At 39.4% G+C, this 16,469-nt stretch overlaps 1 long non-coding RNA gene across 2 annotated transcripts; it reads left to right on the top strand.

The window, feature by feature from the left end:
- Positions 1–1,007: 1,007 nt before the first annotated feature.
- LOC140917949 (uncharacterized) lies at positions 1,008–5,131 on the top strand. Of its 2 annotated transcripts, none has more exons than XR_012161047.1 (5): positions 1,008–1,263; positions 2,109–2,237; positions 2,430–2,513; positions 4,262–4,407; positions 4,670–5,131. It is a non-coding gene; the product is annotated as an uncharacterized lncRNA (long non-coding RNA). The 2 variants fall into 2 exon arrangements; XR_012161046.1 differs by having other exon boundaries at positions 2,354–2,513.
- Positions 5,132–16,469: the final 11,338 nt, after the last annotated feature.

Below are 16,469 nucleotides of genomic sequence, written 5' to 3'. Positions count from 1 at the left end.
AAGTCACATAAGATAGATCTTTAAAAGTCATGCAGCTGCCATTTCAGGATTGTTCCATACAACACATTTTATATTGTTTTGTCCGTTCCAGTTTTATATAGCCAAAGTATTGCAGCTTCCATTTCTTCGCATTTATGCTGGAAATTATTTGATTGCTTAATACATCTCAGTGTAAGGAAGCTTTGTTTCTAAAAGTCTCCTGTTTTCAAGGAATTAACGTTATCCCATTATTCCTCACTATGCTATCCTTTTTAACACCCTTCCTTCCCCAACCTATTGCAAAACACACACAAAAACCAAAAAACCTTCATCTCTAAGCAACTGATCTCTTAGCAACAAGAAGCACCTTCATAAGAGATGCCACACAGAGTGGTCATCAGAAAACCTGTTCTGATCTTTAAAAGGAGCACACCCGATAACACAGGTAGCTCTCATCAGGAACTGAACGAAGTAATAACAAAAGGACACAGGTAACTTATTTAACATTCATATTTTAGCATTTTTTCTTTAAAAATTAAGCTAGAACAACTGTGAAAGAGACATAGATTCTATTTGATTAATTTTAGAGTTGTTTTGATCTTTAGAATGTTAGCGTTGTTTTGATCTTACTTTATTCTGGCTAACTTTCTGTAAATGATATAATGTCTGAATAGCTCTTTACATGTTTTCTGACTTACAGCATAAAGCATTCTTACTCAAACACATCTTGCAATTTAGAACAAAATTATAGAAACTCATTTTGTAAGTATTTATTATGGGATGTTTCACTTTTTTTTCAAAAAAGGAGCACATTTTGGCAGAACTATTGCAGTAATGAAATTGTTCGTTTCATTCAACTTTTCAAACCATTTAGACAGTATGAAAAGTATTTAATTACAAACTTCTTGCATTTTTGGTGCAAATTCCATGGGCAAGAAATATGCTCGCTGTCTAATGTTTTAGTACCTTCTGGGTTCCTTCTACTTAAAATAACCTTTTCTCTGTCCGTATGCACTGCTCGAGAGAAAGATTTGCTCCATAACTAGATATGAGAGAGAATGGATATTGTCAACTGTTAGCTGGATTCTCAAAGTAAAGCTAAGCAGAAAATGACTGGAATTGGGCAAACTATGGTTTCCAAGTAACACAGCCATAGCAGGGAGAAATCAACTGTCAGAATTATGAAAATGGAGGTGAAAAAGAAGGCATTGGGTAGAACACTACACATCTATAACTGATCTGGAGAGTTGGTTAATTGTCTCACGGCCACTGGTGTTTTCTGTGGTAAGGATCTGTCTTTACTTAAACTACTAGAATTTCTTCCTTGTCCACTTCTGATACATACAGTTGTTTGAACAGAAAATTATGTCTGGAAAAACTGTATTCTAAATGAGTTTTGTTATTTCCATTTCCAAAGCAAAGTTGTTTTTGCTTCTCTAAATTTTATTAACATACTCATTGGAATATATGCAGTGGTTTTCATATCCTAGGTAACATTTGGTGAGGTTACAGACATTAAAGTCGCTATGTGAAAAGTGATGCCACTTAATAAAATAGCTCCCTCTATCTCTAAAAGTCATATCTATTTACCAGCGAAAACAGGTTTCTACTACTATTAGTATTGCCATGGTAGACATATAATCATGACAAAGAGATCTGGATTCTGTTCTCTCTATATATGATAAACTAAATTGTCTGCTCAGTTATAATTGCATAATCTATATTGCTAGTGGTGATGTAAGAGGCAAAAAGAACACAGCTGGATTTTCAGATAACAGGTAGAGTTTGCAGGGCTGCTAGCAGTTAAGAAAAACAGCTGTTGACGTGTAAACTGAGCAAATTTGATATAGAAATTAGAGATAAATACTGACCATCCATTCTCCACTAATCTTCCTGTCACTTTTGATGGTATAATTGCACTTTAAGTTGTCCTAAAAGTTTCTTTTGGACAAGACATGGGAATAATATGGTTTACAAGACTCTCAAACCAGGAATTAAAAAAAAACCTCGAAAGTGTCCCTACAAATTAGATCATTGTTAATATATATGTTTGAATCTGCTTTGTTAGTATATATGTCTCAATCTGATGGCTAGCATGAACTAATATACTCTCATTCTGCATCATCCAGTGTTTTCGATTAAAAGGTACAATGCAAAAATCATCATCTAGCTTCTACTGGGGATGCCACTTTTCATGAACACTACTTCGGTCTCTAAGCAACAAAAAGTCCTATTGTAAAAGCGACACAATTGGCAAGGTATTTTTCAAATCATACATCAGAATGTAATTAAAATCTCAGAAAGGGCCATTGTCCAAATTCTAATTTTAGAACCTTCTTATTTTTTGTGGAAATTGTAATTTAATCAATCACAGATCATTGTGGAAATGAAGAGCCCTATTGTGCACTGGGACACCATGTAGTGAACCTTCCCTTGTATTTTGATCTAAGGCAAATAACAGCTCCCAAGGTACTACAGTGATTGGCATGAAAGAAAGGTGGATGCAATACTCGCTATGAAGTTACCCAAAGCAGGTGTGTTTTCTAGTCTCATTTACTATGGGCAACTAACATCACTCTATAACTGGGCAGGTCTATTAATTCACTAGGGCAAAATTTGCAGAAGTTACTAGAGATTTTGTGTACCTCAGTTTTTGAGTGCCCAACTTGGGTCCTGATTTTTCAGAAACCACTGAGCAACCATGCTGTGAAAAATGAAGTTGGCCACCTAAGAATTGAGGCATCCATTATCACTGGAGACTTTTGAAAGTCTTGGCTTAAGTTCATACTGGTATAACACTGAGTCTGCCATTTCACAGCTCCACAACTAAACAAGGCATCCACATGGCCTTGGTCATATTAGAGACACTGTCCTCTAGGTCACAGTGATTGTGTTGTAATGTTAAGAGATTCTATTATCCTGTTGCATCGTCCCAAAAGATATTTGGGACCATTTTAATACCTTGCAGGGTACAGGAGTGCCCTGTCAAAATGAGACTGCTCTTTCAGGGGGTGGGGAGTGGCAATTTGCACAGTATTCCAGGAGAGAACCCACAAAAGCATCAGGACAAAATTTCCTTGAAATAATATAGCAACAGAGCAGTCTGCAAAAATATGCCTGTTCTGGAGAAATCATTGCATAGGTTTGTACCCGTCCAAAAGATAGAATATATATCAACTAGGGTACAGGAAACATTGCATGTAGTACTCTCCCTCAAAGGGGTATTGTGAGGATAAATATATTAAAGATTGTAAGGTGCTCAGATACTACAGAAAGGGGTCACATAAATGTGTTAGATAAACCTGTATTACCTAAGCAAATATTTTATACACATAAAAAATTATAAGAATTACGAGGAAGGAGGGAGCATTGCTATGTTTGGAGACATGGATTAATTGGCATATGGTGACCAACTATGACCAAAGATGCATAATAACTACATACACTAAATAGAGCAGGGTAGCGTGCTGAAGCTCTGTCAGGTAAGCCTGAAGGAGGGGTGCTGCTAGGCTAGGGATGCACCCAAACAGAGATTACAATTATCCCCCCTACGAGGGCAGTTTTCTTGTTCTTTGTTAGTCACGTTTGTAATCTGAAGGTCTTATTGGCATTTCCATAATCTGCCAAGAAGCCAGGTATAAGCAGTGGCCAAAAGTACAACCTTTCCTCTTGGAAGTGGACCTCCTTGTAGACGATCCCACTGCTGTCACCCCAAGACTAGATTTTGGCAATGCTCTCAACATGGGGCTACACCATCAGACCATTTGGAAACTTCAGGTGGTACAATGACCACATTACTCCAATACTCTAATCTGTACTGGCTTCCAGTTAGTTTCTGGATGCATTTAGAGGTGTGGGGTTTGATCTTTAAGGAGCTTGAGGACTCTGTGTGACACGGATGCAGCAATAGCTGAAGCAGCTTTGCTGATCAGAAACAGCCATTTGGTATAAACAGGGAAAGGATGGCAGCAGCACATTTTCCCCAAGAGGTCCCCAGTTATGGAACTCTCTCCTCGCTCCTACCCCGTTCCTCTATCAGAGGCCTAATGTGCTGCTCTCCAGGTCAGATTGCAATGCGTAGCCAATTTCTCAGATTTTCACTGACATAGGAATAGAGGGTGCGATTGTGAAGACTGGGGTTGAAGGTTTCATTTTCCTGTGGGGTATTTCTTTTTTCTGTATTGATCCAGGAATATATTCATATAATTACTGTACTGGTACCTAGAGTTTTAGATAGGCACCATTCAGAAATCTAACTAAACAACGCACGTTTGATGTATAGCTACAAATCAACAAGATGCACCATCAAAGTAGCAATCCCAATGACCCAGGAACAACTGGTAACCTTTAATAGGCTACACATGGCCCCTGCAACCATCTGTGGAGACTAGGATGGGATACAATTGTGGATCTTGCTCTTCCCAGGCTGTAAGTAAAGCTTTATATTATTTCAGGTTTGATAATCAGTATCTTGTTTGATCATTAGTCACTGTGTAGAGGAGTTTTGCTAAGGTGTTCTATGGTAGAATTTGCCTGCAAAACATCTGTGTACTGTAGGTAGGCTTTTTATCTAGCTGTTCTTTATGTGCGCAGACAATGCTCTTACTTTATGAACAATAAAATAACCATAACTGTTGAGTCAATGTCCAACTGTCAGACCAGCATGGCATGACCTTCTCTTCTCTTTCAGATTTGCAGTGTTCCCACACACACTAAAGTTGCAAAGATAGAAGAAGGAAAAGCTGAGGGGCAGCAGACAAGCTGAAGTGCTGTACCAGGATACCAGAATGTGACTGAAATCTTGGAGATGGGGGGAAATTGCATGGTGGAGAGTGAAGGAGGAGTTTGCAAAAAGACTGGAGGACACAGAAGTAGTGGGTCAAATTCTCTCCTGGAAGTGGAGAGAGTGTAGCCCGTTATTTTCCTTGTGCCGATTGTTTATTCACAGTTTTCCACTCTGATTGTATTTCACAGGATTGGTTGGTTTAACTTTTCCTTATGTTTCTAATGTTTATTGGTGTTTGATAGTAACCACTTATACTCAGATTCTTTTTTTCATAGACCTGAAATTTGCATGTGGTGGTGGAGCAATGACTAACAAGATATTTTGAGTGCATCCAGGTATTATAAATAAAATAAAATTAACAGATGGCTTTTGGTTTGTTCATGTATTTATTTCTATGGGTTTGGAAAGGTGCTTGTTTCTCTGTGTTTGTGGTGTATAGGTAGGGTACTACTAATAAACTTAATCATACAGTGAAATTAAGGCCAGATCTCTCATCTTCTGTTTTCTAGATATCCTCTGGAAAAAAAAGATTTACTACTAATAGTGCCGTATCAGGTGCATGTTTATGAGGCTGTGAATAGGAATTCTTTGACTCTATTGCTTCAGCTGGTGAAATATTTTTAATAAACTTCTATTGTTCACCTATAATTCTCTGCGTGCATGAGCAATAGGACTTTTTAAAATATCCAGTATAATGAAAATGAACATACTTCCCAATCCACCACTCAGAAATGGCCTGAGTTAATTGAGAAGATTGGTTGACTACTTGGAAGGTCAACAAACTTGAGCACCAATGGGGGGTGGGAGGGCAGTGACTTCATTGGAAAAGCCTAACCCCTACCCTTTGATTTCTAAAGGGATTTTTAGCTCAAACATGATACTAATTATTATGATCAAAATCTTGCAGGGCACTGCAGCTCAAAACTAGCATTGTTAATATCATGCAGAGGGAAATCGGAAGCCAGCACAGTCTCTGGGACATGGATATAATGCATTCCCTGAATGACAAGTGGCAACTGCATTTTGCATTAAAGTTTCTGAATGGTCTTCTGGTGTAACCCAATGTACATGACAGTAATCAAAACAGGAGATGACAAAAGCATGGATAATAATGGCAAGGTAACAACCACCCTGCTACGCAAAGATGGAAAATATATTCTTATCTACAACTTTTATCTGGACATATAAAAGAGCCAAGAATCCAATAAGACTCCTACGTTACCTGTGTCACAAAAGGGTGGATCCACTCAACTGAAAGGGCACGTTTCCTTTTGCTTTGGTTGTCCCCCCATCCCAACATCACCCCACTCTTATTAATTAACTAATTAGTTCAGCACGGTGCCCCACTCTTAGTCCGACACTCAAAGGTAAGTGATCAAATGAAAAACATGTCACCTGAGGGACAGTACCGAAACCCGAACTGCCTCCCTATCTCCAGCACCACCTTCTAGTATTCTTTGAACAGAAGTGACAACAGATCCTTGCTTGTCCCAATATGGCTCTCTGGGTCCTAAGAAAAGAGAGAATAGACCCATTCACATGCAATTCTCTCTCTCTGCCAGGATTGACAGACATAGTGGTTGATTATAATACTGGATTGGGATTTAGGAGACCTGGGGTCAATTGCTATGTATGCCACAGACTTCCTGTGTGACCTTGGTCGAGTCACTTAAACCTACCCTGTGTGTCTGCTCCTCATCTGTAAAGTGGAGATAATCTTTGTCTCTCTTTACAGTTTCTTCAAGGCAGGGGTTGTCTCTTGTTAGGTTTTTGTGCAGTATTTGGCACAATGGGACCCTGATCTCAACTAGGACCTCTAGGTTCTACTGTCTATGGTGACACATACCCCACATTCTCATACCTCACCTGCCCCAAAACACAATAAATTGCCAAACTCCTCACCCTTTCATCATTAAACAAGAGTAGTGCTGAATTCCTCTCAGACTGCAAAGAGGTCCAGTATAAAGTCCCCCACTCCATCTCAGCCCCTCAATGAAGACCCTGTGTCTTGGTTACTTCACCCACTTTGCCTCTACTCCCTCCAAAAAATTTTTCAAAGAAAAAAAGAAAGTTTAAAGGAATTGCTGGGGGGACTTTGGTTGAGCTCATACTCTGCCAAATACTGCAGGATTAACTACAAGACACCAAACCTGCAACATCTTTAAGATGTTGGAATATAACCTAATGATTTTATGTAAAATTGATTAAAAAGTCAGATCTATGTGACTGACCTAGTTTTAGATGTGCTGACTATAGCTCTAGAAACCATTGGGGAAGAGTTAACTGTAGGCATTGGGTATTAATTATGGTTAAATGTGCAGATTAGGGAATTGTGTTTCTTTTTCTAATGTGGAATGAAGATTTTCAAAAAAAAAAAAAAACCCCACTATATGGACCAAAATAAAAAAGTCTTTTTTCTGGTGTAGAAAAATGTAAACAAGTAACTCTTGGAAGGTAGCACTGCACATCCTATTACAAAATGCAAGAAAATGCGGATAGCATCATTTATGGCAAGGTGTATGCTTTGTCATAATGGAGTCACTATTAAGCAAGTAAAAAGGGAAATAAGAAATCATGGAACTTCTGAAAACAAAAAAATATCAGGAAGGAGTGATAGGCAGATATCAGGTGCATGGTACATCCTGAAGGAACTCTTTTATTGCCATTCCTTCACATCTTGTAAGAATTACAGCATTAGAGAAAAACTGCATATAGCACCAGAGGAATTTCTATGGCCATATTCAATATCCTTTTGCAATCAGAAGGGAAAAGCTACATGGCTTGATCCTGCAAGGTGCTGAGTACTTGACATCAATCTAGCAAAACACTTAAGCACATGCTTAAACTTTGAGCATGTGAAGAGTCCCACTGACTTCAGTGGGATTATTCATGTGCTTAGTTTACAGCATGATTGTTTTTCTGGTTTGGGCTATAATGCTCAGCACCTGGCAAAATCATGCCCATAACGAGATAAATTATAATCATATTGTTCATATCAGAGCACTAATGCTGAAGGAGTTCTGCACAAGTCTTGCAGACAAACTATAATCTATATAAATAGTTTCTTCAAGCTATGGATTTTATTGCCAGAAAAACACATCACAGCCTTATTATTAAAAAAGCATGTTTAGAATAGTCATAGAGTTCACTACAACTGTGTGGACTACAGCAGTCAAAAAAATCTTCTTTATGTGAATAGTCACATTCCTTATGAATATCCTGCACTGGAATATTATTGGTTGGAGTAAAACAGAATTGATTTGGAAACTTTTTATATGGGGATTGTCTACCCATTTCCCTTATTTATGAAATTAACTCCTTTTATCCCCATCAAGGTGTACTTCATTTTCCCTGGTTCCTCTCCACTTTAGCTCTTTCTTTATATCACATTTAAGCAGCATCCACAGAATAAACATAACATAATTTTTTGGCCAGAGATGAACATGTAATGTGCAACACACAGCTTTTGGCAGGTGTCTACTCACAATTGGATGGCTGAGCCTTTGCTATTTGAATGAAACCTTCAACCTTAAACTAGCAATGAAAGCAGGCAATCGGTAAAATTTACCCCTAGAATAAGGAAAGTACTATACAATTAACACCTGAGGTCCCCTCACTTACACCAAGGTAAATCAGCAGTGAAGTCAGTGGAGTTACACTTTTGTAAAACCTGTGTACAGTTAAATAAACATATCCGAATTTGTTATCCCCAGCTATTCAGAGAAAATACTCTGACCTGAGCTAAGCCAGAGTCATTTGTGAGGATGATGTTACTCTGCAAAACTCTTGATGACTTATAATTTTAACTAGGTAGCTATACTTTCTCAAGGAGGCTTAAAACCTTTCCTGGAATAAAGGATGGAACGTTCCCCTCCCCTGAAGCATTGATTCGCTGTTAGGAGTGGAGGAAAATTCCTACAGGCAAGACTGACTCTGTAAAGAACCTTCTGGGATTAGTTAACCTCTCTCCCAATGAGGAATCATAAACTCCTCCATACTTAGTGTACCACACTGAGTTCTGACCTCATGGCCTGTGCCATCACACATTCTGTGAGCCAGGTGAGAAGGATTATTGTTCCCTACTTTTATTTTAAAACTTATATATTTACAACATTGATAACCTGAGAGAAAAAAACAAAAATCATTAAAACCTGGACATTCTTATGCTTGACTGAAGCCCATCTAATCACTCACAGCAACATCTATTTTAAGGAATTCAGTTCAGTCTAGAAGTTTCCTAATATACTTGATTACAGACCTTTTAGATTTATAATCTACAGCGACCTCTGGTGGCAAATACTTCAGCAGCAGTTGAAACTTGCAGTAAACACTCATAGCTCCGCAATGATAGAAACATTCTGTCTCACAAAACCCTCTCTCTTGAATAGAGATGCGCTTCCCCCCAGTATTTGACTTTTACTTTTTTTTTTAAGGCTGTCTCCTAGTCAGGATACAGGCAAAGTGAATTAACATGTTTGAAGCATTTTCTACTCAAAATAAAAATCAAGATGTGAAAGCAATAACCCCCCCCTTTTTCTTTTTCTTTTTTTGCTAATTTCACCATTGCTTCCCCTTTCACTTCACTAATTATTTGATCTACAATATACCACATGCCTCCCTGAAAATATAAAATCTATTAATTTTCTCCTTAAAGTAAAGTAAAGTAAAGACACAGTCCATTAGCAAGAATCTAACCAAATACACAAATCAGCCTGTTTTATTCATGAAAGGAATAATACACACAAGGTACATTCCAGGAAGAAATTACCAGGAATAGCTAAGCCTCTGTCACTAATTCAGTTGTCATTCCTGGTTTTGTTAAGTTTCTAAGTCTTTTATCAAAAGATTCAAAGGATATATAATAGAAATTCAAGAAAATAAGAGTCTTTGCAGCAAGATCTATTATCTAGGCAAGTTTGTCTGTCAATAAACTCTTCTGCATCAGATCCATATTATTTCCTAGAATAACACTGAAGTGAGGCCACATATGGCTGTCATCAGGAGAGGCAGATACAGGAAGGAGTATAAGCAGTTTGGTAGGCAGGATGGCTCAGCTGAAGTGATTCTCTATGGATAAATATCGTCCCACTCTGTCCTCACAACAAACTTTTTTTTAAAGTAAATAGACATAAAAAATAGAAACCTGCAAATTTGGGCACTTAACACTCACTGAATCTAGGACCAACGTTTTTCTGTGCACGAGAGAATATATTTAAGAAATGTAAGTGAAATCTGTTCTCTTTATGAAAGAGTTTGAGGTCGGAGTATTGTGTCCAGTTATGGTCCTTTCACTACAGAAGGGATGTGAACAAATTGGAGAGAGTCCAGCGGAGGGCAGCAAAAATTATTAGGGGTCTGGGACACATGACTTACGAGGAGAGGCTGAGAGGACTGGTGTTATTTAGTCTGCAGAAGAGAAGAGTTAGGGGGGATTTGATAGCAGCCTTCAACTACCTGAAGGGGGGTTCCAAAGAGAATGCATCTAGGCTGTTCTCAGTGGTGGCAGATGACAGAACAAGAAGAAATGGTTTCAAGTTGCAGTGGGGGAGGTCTAGGTTGTATATTAGGAAATACAATTTCACTAGGAGGGTGGTGAAGCACAGGAATGGGTTACCTAGGGAGGTTGCGGAATCTCCATCCTTAGAGGTTTTTAAGGCCTGGCTTGACAAAGTCCTGGCTGGGATGATTTAGTTGGGTTGGACCTGCTTTGAGCAGGGGGTTGGACTAGATGACCTCCTGAGGTCTCTTCCAACCCTATTCTTCTATGATTCTATGATTCTATGATTGTTATCTACACTGAGGGTATGTCTTCCCTGCAAAGTACAGGTGTGTTTTTAACTCAGGCTAGCTAACTTAGGTTAAAATAGCAGTGAAGACAAAGTAACTTGGGTTTTAAGCAGATTAGCAGGTCAAATTCAACCCAAGGCGCTCGTATAAACTATAACTTAAGCTGTTAACCTGAGTTACCTCATTTTACTGCTATTTTAATCCAAGTTAGCTAACCTGAGTTAAGAACACACCTTTGTTGTTGTTGCTTTTTGTTTACAGTGAATACATACCCTAAGAGTCCTTTACACCACTCTGGTAGTATAAAGGGGGCCATAACTTTAAGGCAGAATAATGTTAAAAGGTCTTAGTGTAAATAAGAATTAGGCCAAGTATATTTAAGTTACATTTATTCGTAAACATTTACATTCAACAGGTTTTATTATCTAGAAATATAATGACTCATTGAAAAAGGGAAGTGAATGACAGTTAAAAGTAGAAAGTGGAGAATCATGGAAAAAGGCTGAATTACAAGAAGTTAAACACATGAATGTGTTTGTATCAGTGTTGATTGATGGTTTGTAAGTTACACCTTTAAACACTGAAGCACATATTGTGAAGCGTAACACTTAAAAGAAAGAAGCTGTAATTTTCCATTTTATTTCTCAAGCCACTCTGAAATAGATTGTGTCTTAGTAAAGTAGAAAAATAACATCAATGCTCACCCATCCAAAATAAGTTAGTCCTCAGTGTAAAATTCAAACTAATGACAAGGTGTAACTGAGTTGTCTTCATGCCACCGCACAAAGGATCAGAGAGGTGCAATTTTTATTCTGACAGAAGAATAAGTGTTAAAAGTAGAAGTAGTCTGACCTCAAACCCCCATAATCCTTGAATTTTGGAGGGGTTTGAAGTCTGCATCGATTTCTTGGTCTGAATTTTGCAGCTGGTCCATATCTTTACAATGGGACAAAATCCCAGCTGTGAACATGTTCAAAATCTAGGATTGCCTGGAAGATACTTTGGGGTTCAACTTTGCAAGATGTTGAGTACTTCCTGCTAGGTGCTCAGGACCCTCACATGGCATTTGAGCCTGCAGTTGAAATATTTGTATGTATGGGCCTTTGCACAGCTGTTATTCCATGCTGTAGCATCCAAATGTGCTGTCACTTATTTCTGTTTGCTGCCTTTATTGCCATGGATTACTAAAGACAGAGGCAAAGGATGAACCCACCACAAGACAAAAATAATGTCATGTTTTGCATTGCTAAGGGAATGTAGCATATTAATTTTCACTGGCAGGTTAACAAAGAATCTGCTGTTCACTGGCTGCCAAAGGTTGGTAGGAGAGACCAGCAGCCCTTGAAAAGCAGGGTCGCAGAGTTTGAATTTGTAATGAATATATGGCTTATATATGGCTAAAATTTTGGCATTTCCGAAAAGAAACACCTTCATTTCCTCCATGTCTAATCCACACAGATGTGCTATTTTTGTTTTGGTACATACTACCATCTGGAGACTGTAGGCTCATGAAGTGATGTAGCAGGTGGAAAGGGATGGAGACTAGGTGAAAAATGGAGGAACTCATCCATTGGTACACTATACATTCAAGCATGCTTGCATCCAGATATTGTGGTAACACACATAAAGCACCCAAACTTGTTTCTAATTAATCTCTCAATTTCAAGTAAGAGTGCTAGGTGTTTCTATTTGTTTTTAGTTTGCAATCATGCACTACTGTCATTAATATAAATATCATTGCGCAGTGAAAACAATTGCATTTTTAAAAAATGTGTTTGTTCAATTACTAGCCACTTCTTCCACTCAAGTTTTTCAGATCCCACACAACTGCAGTCACAATAGCTGCATTTCACAAGTTGTGATAGCTCCATTCTCTGCAACACACAAACCTCCAAAAGCCGACTGTCAACGGCTTCATTCGGGCTTGACACCCAGGAAGACCACTCTAAAAATGTACCTGCATTAAGCCTTGTTTTTCTCTTTATTCCCCACTCCTACCATCTCCTTCTCTTACCACTATCCATACTGCCCCTCACTTTGCCTATCCTTTGGCTCAGGTCACAAAAGTGACACAAGCCTAAACCTTCATCTGGGAGATAAGCTCCTCAACTGCATCATGCGCTGGACCAACAATCTGGAGTGAAAAAGTGAGCCCAGGGTAGGTCTCTTGTTTGGTTGCACACAGAACTGCCTCTAAGCTGTTGAGCTGGCCCCATATTTTGTTTTCTAAACAACAGATGTAGTACAAGGAAACATTTAGATACTTGTTATCTCACTGTCTGGGTGGTGGCTGTGGGCAATGGTGTTTCTAGGACGTAGTATTTGGGGTAGCAGATAGGTTGGGGAAACATACATCTATGGATGAAGGAACTGAACAACGTCATTCTCCTATGCCAGAGACTTTTAACTTGAAAGTACAGTAACTCCTCATTTAAAGTCGTCCTGGTTAACACTGTTTTGTTATTAGGTTGCTGATCTATTACAGAATATCCTCGTTTAAAGACACACAATATTCCGTTATAACGTTGTTTGGCTTGCCCCGCTCTGCCCGCCTGGTGTTCCTGCTGGGGAATGGGGTTGGGGCGCAGGGGCTTGCCCCATTCTGCCTGCCCAGCGTTCCAGCCAGGGAGCAGGCAAGCCCCCGACCTTGCTCCCAGGCAGGAGTGCCGAGCAGGTGGAATGGGGCAAACCCCCACACTCCGACCCCACTACGCCCCTGCCTCAACCAAGCTTCACAATCATCATTGGTGAGTACAGTATTAAATTGCTTGTTTACAGTTATTTAAAACTTATACTGTATATGTATATAATGTCTTCTGACTGGCAAAAAAATTTCCCTAGAACGTAACTCCCACTATTTACATTCATTCTTATGGGGAAATTGGATTCCTGTTCCAATTCCAATTAAAACACTCATTTAATACTAACCAATGAAATACCAGGTTCACCAGGACAAACAAGCCTCTATGGATGACCAAAAAGAAAAGGAGTACTAGTGGCACCTTAGAGACTAACCAACTTATTTGAGCATAAGCTTTCATGAGCTACAGCTCACTCTACTCTGAAACCTGTGGATGACCAGATTTTCAAAAGAGCTCAGCATCCAATTGCATTCCCTTGTGCTGAGCTCTTTTGAAAATCTAGTCCCTAGAGTTAGGTTCTGGGAAGGTGATAGTAAAAGTCATGGGATTCATGTTAATCCAGGATTTAATCTATCACATTCCATACATGTACTGGAGACATATTGGAGACGTAATGTCTTACACAGTAGGGATTGGATTTTTAGGAGATGAAGGTTCCAGAGGAGAGGACTTGGGGGTCAGAAAGGACACTAGGGGCTACTTTGGACTCTCAACCTCTGTTTCTGCATCTCCACTGCATTCTTAAAACTTCCATTGCTGTCTTCATCTTCTGCAGCAGATATAGGGGCATGTCAATGGTACTTATTTTAAATCACAGTCCATTAAATTTACCAGAGAGCAAAGATACACAGCGGTGATACGCACACCCTGTTCTCAGGGTATATTTTCTTGAATTGTAGAAGAAAGCAAACTTTTTCATAGGCAGCACTTTCTATGCTTATCTTTTACGGTCATATAAAAGCAGACATCTCCATTACCATATATGAAATCTATAATCTTTAAGGCAGTTACCTTCTTGCTACTATGGAGCCACATATTGTTAACATCAAAATCATTGTTGAAGTCAGAACAACAATAATTAGAATACAATTATACTACCATCCCAGAATCTTAAAACGCTTTACAGACATTAATGAATTAGTCTTCATAGTACCTTGTGGATAACTATAGTATAATTACCTGCATTTTGAAGAGGTCAAGTGACTTGGCCAGACTCACCTGGTAAGGCTATGACAAAGCAACGAATATAGCTCTGATCTCCTGTGCTTTTATCTACAAAGCTTTCCCAGCATGCAAGAGAGGACAACAGTAAAGCAACGTAAGATATAGGAGCATCCAGAGGTACAAAAGGCATCAAGAGATCCAAGTACCTATCAGTGTAGTACACATATTTCCAAAGGGTCATTTGGCATTTTGTTTTACAGTAAGACATTTTCTTTAAAAAGTGCTACAAGTATTTCACAGTAATGATCCAAAACACTGTAGCAACACTTCATAAGGTTCTGAATCATTACTTCCCTGCCCCATCCTTCGTTTGTATTCTGTACATCTTCTACTTAGATTGTAAGCTCATCTTCTTGTTTTCTGTAAAGCAGCTAGCACATTCTGTGCACTACATAAATATAATAATAATAATACTCTTAATGCTAACTGAGTATGGTAGTACATTCGTCTACAGTACGAGACAAAAACACACAATAAATAAAAGCACAATATGAGAGAAAGTTTCAAGATAAATATTATGAAAACACAAACTATTGGGAAGAAATAGCTAGAACAGCTGTACCTGGACATGCTGAGTACCTATACCCTGGAACTTAGATATTAAGTGATTAGGCAACAACACAAATAGACAGTTATTGTAAGAGCAGAGTTAAAAGGGTGTTTTACTCATCTAATCTAATGTATTGCACAGTAACAAGCTGTAAAACATCTCTTGTCTGGCTATACCAAAAGAAGGACAGGAGACACTTGATATGGTTTTAATCAGGCCACGACTTTGTTATTAGATGTCTGGGACTACCCAGCAGATGAAAGTGTACAATGCAGGTAACTCCATGTTCATTCAATATCTACCTGGCAGGCTTTCACCAGCCCCCCCCCCCCTCTTTTTCCATCCAGGTCCCCCAGCCAACCCATTGCTGGGACCTTACCACCACCACCCACAAACAAGGGTTAAGGTGGGCTATAAGAAAGAGGGGCTGGTTTCCTGCTGTAGCAGTCATAGGAGCCCTGAACTCCCTCATTCTGCTCCTTTAACCAACACCTCTTTTATATGTCCTTTACAAAGCCATTTATGAGGTCATTGTATCCCTTCCGTGCACTGCACAACCACCCCACACCTACATAATGAGTTGTAACGTCATAGCCTAACTCCCTTCCCTACTCACTCTCCCGGAACCCACTGTTGGGAAGACAAACCCCCACCCCCACCCCACTCCACCTAGGCCAATATGGTGGTGAGGGAAAAATTCTTGCCCAGCCCCCCAGGAAGGAGCAGCTAGCATGATGCCCACAGCAGGTCCCGACCAAACCTAGTATTTCGCCGCCTCAAGGGGAGGGAGCGTGGGTGGGTGCTGAACCACCTGGTCCAGGGGAAAAGGGGCTTCTCTTGCTGTGCTTGTCCCTTTTCAACTCCCCAACCCTTCTGGTCCTTGGGGATGAGTCAGTGTCATCACACTGACCCACTCCCCCTTTTTGCAGCACCCTGCACCCCCACACACACACACGCTCACACACACACACACACACGTAAAGCACTATTCCCTCTTCCCTGGCAAGCTGGACAATGCTCCCCCACCCCGCTGCATGATCATCCTCATACAGATAACAGTATCTGCCTCCACAGGGACAATCAAATCCCATGTTTTATGGCATAACTTAACATCTGCAGGGACCAGCAAGGAACCCTTCTTCTCCCTTTTTTACAGCATGGTTTGTTATGTTTTTGACTTCCTTTGAAGAGTCAAGCATTGGTCTTTGTCAAAGAGAAAATATGGCACTAGGCCTGATGAATCTATGGTCTGGTCTGACAAGTACTATACTCTTCTGCTAAATATTTTGAAAAAAGTAAAGAAAGGCAAAGCATTACAACACTCAGTGTCAGATAAAAATAAAGCCCAATATAATTTTTATCCAGATGCCTGCTAATTTTTACCCAGGGCAAGCTACATTTGTTTACTGGGAAATATACTTGGTTATTTTGGAAACCCAAGGACATTCACAAATGCTAGTGACACGGAGGGGGAAAAAAGGTAGGTATCTTAGATAAAAGA

The sequence above is a fragment of the Lepidochelys kempii genome, chromosome 10 (assembly GCF_965140265.1).
Source record: "Lepidochelys kempii isolate rLepKem1 chromosome 10, rLepKem1.hap2, whole genome shotgun sequence".
Classification (NCBI taxonomy): domain Eukaryota; kingdom Metazoa; phylum Chordata; order Testudines; family Cheloniidae; genus Lepidochelys; species Lepidochelys kempii.
The sequence above is the reverse complement of the archived record's forward strand: the minus strand, read 5'-3'. Positions and strand labels throughout refer to the sequence as shown.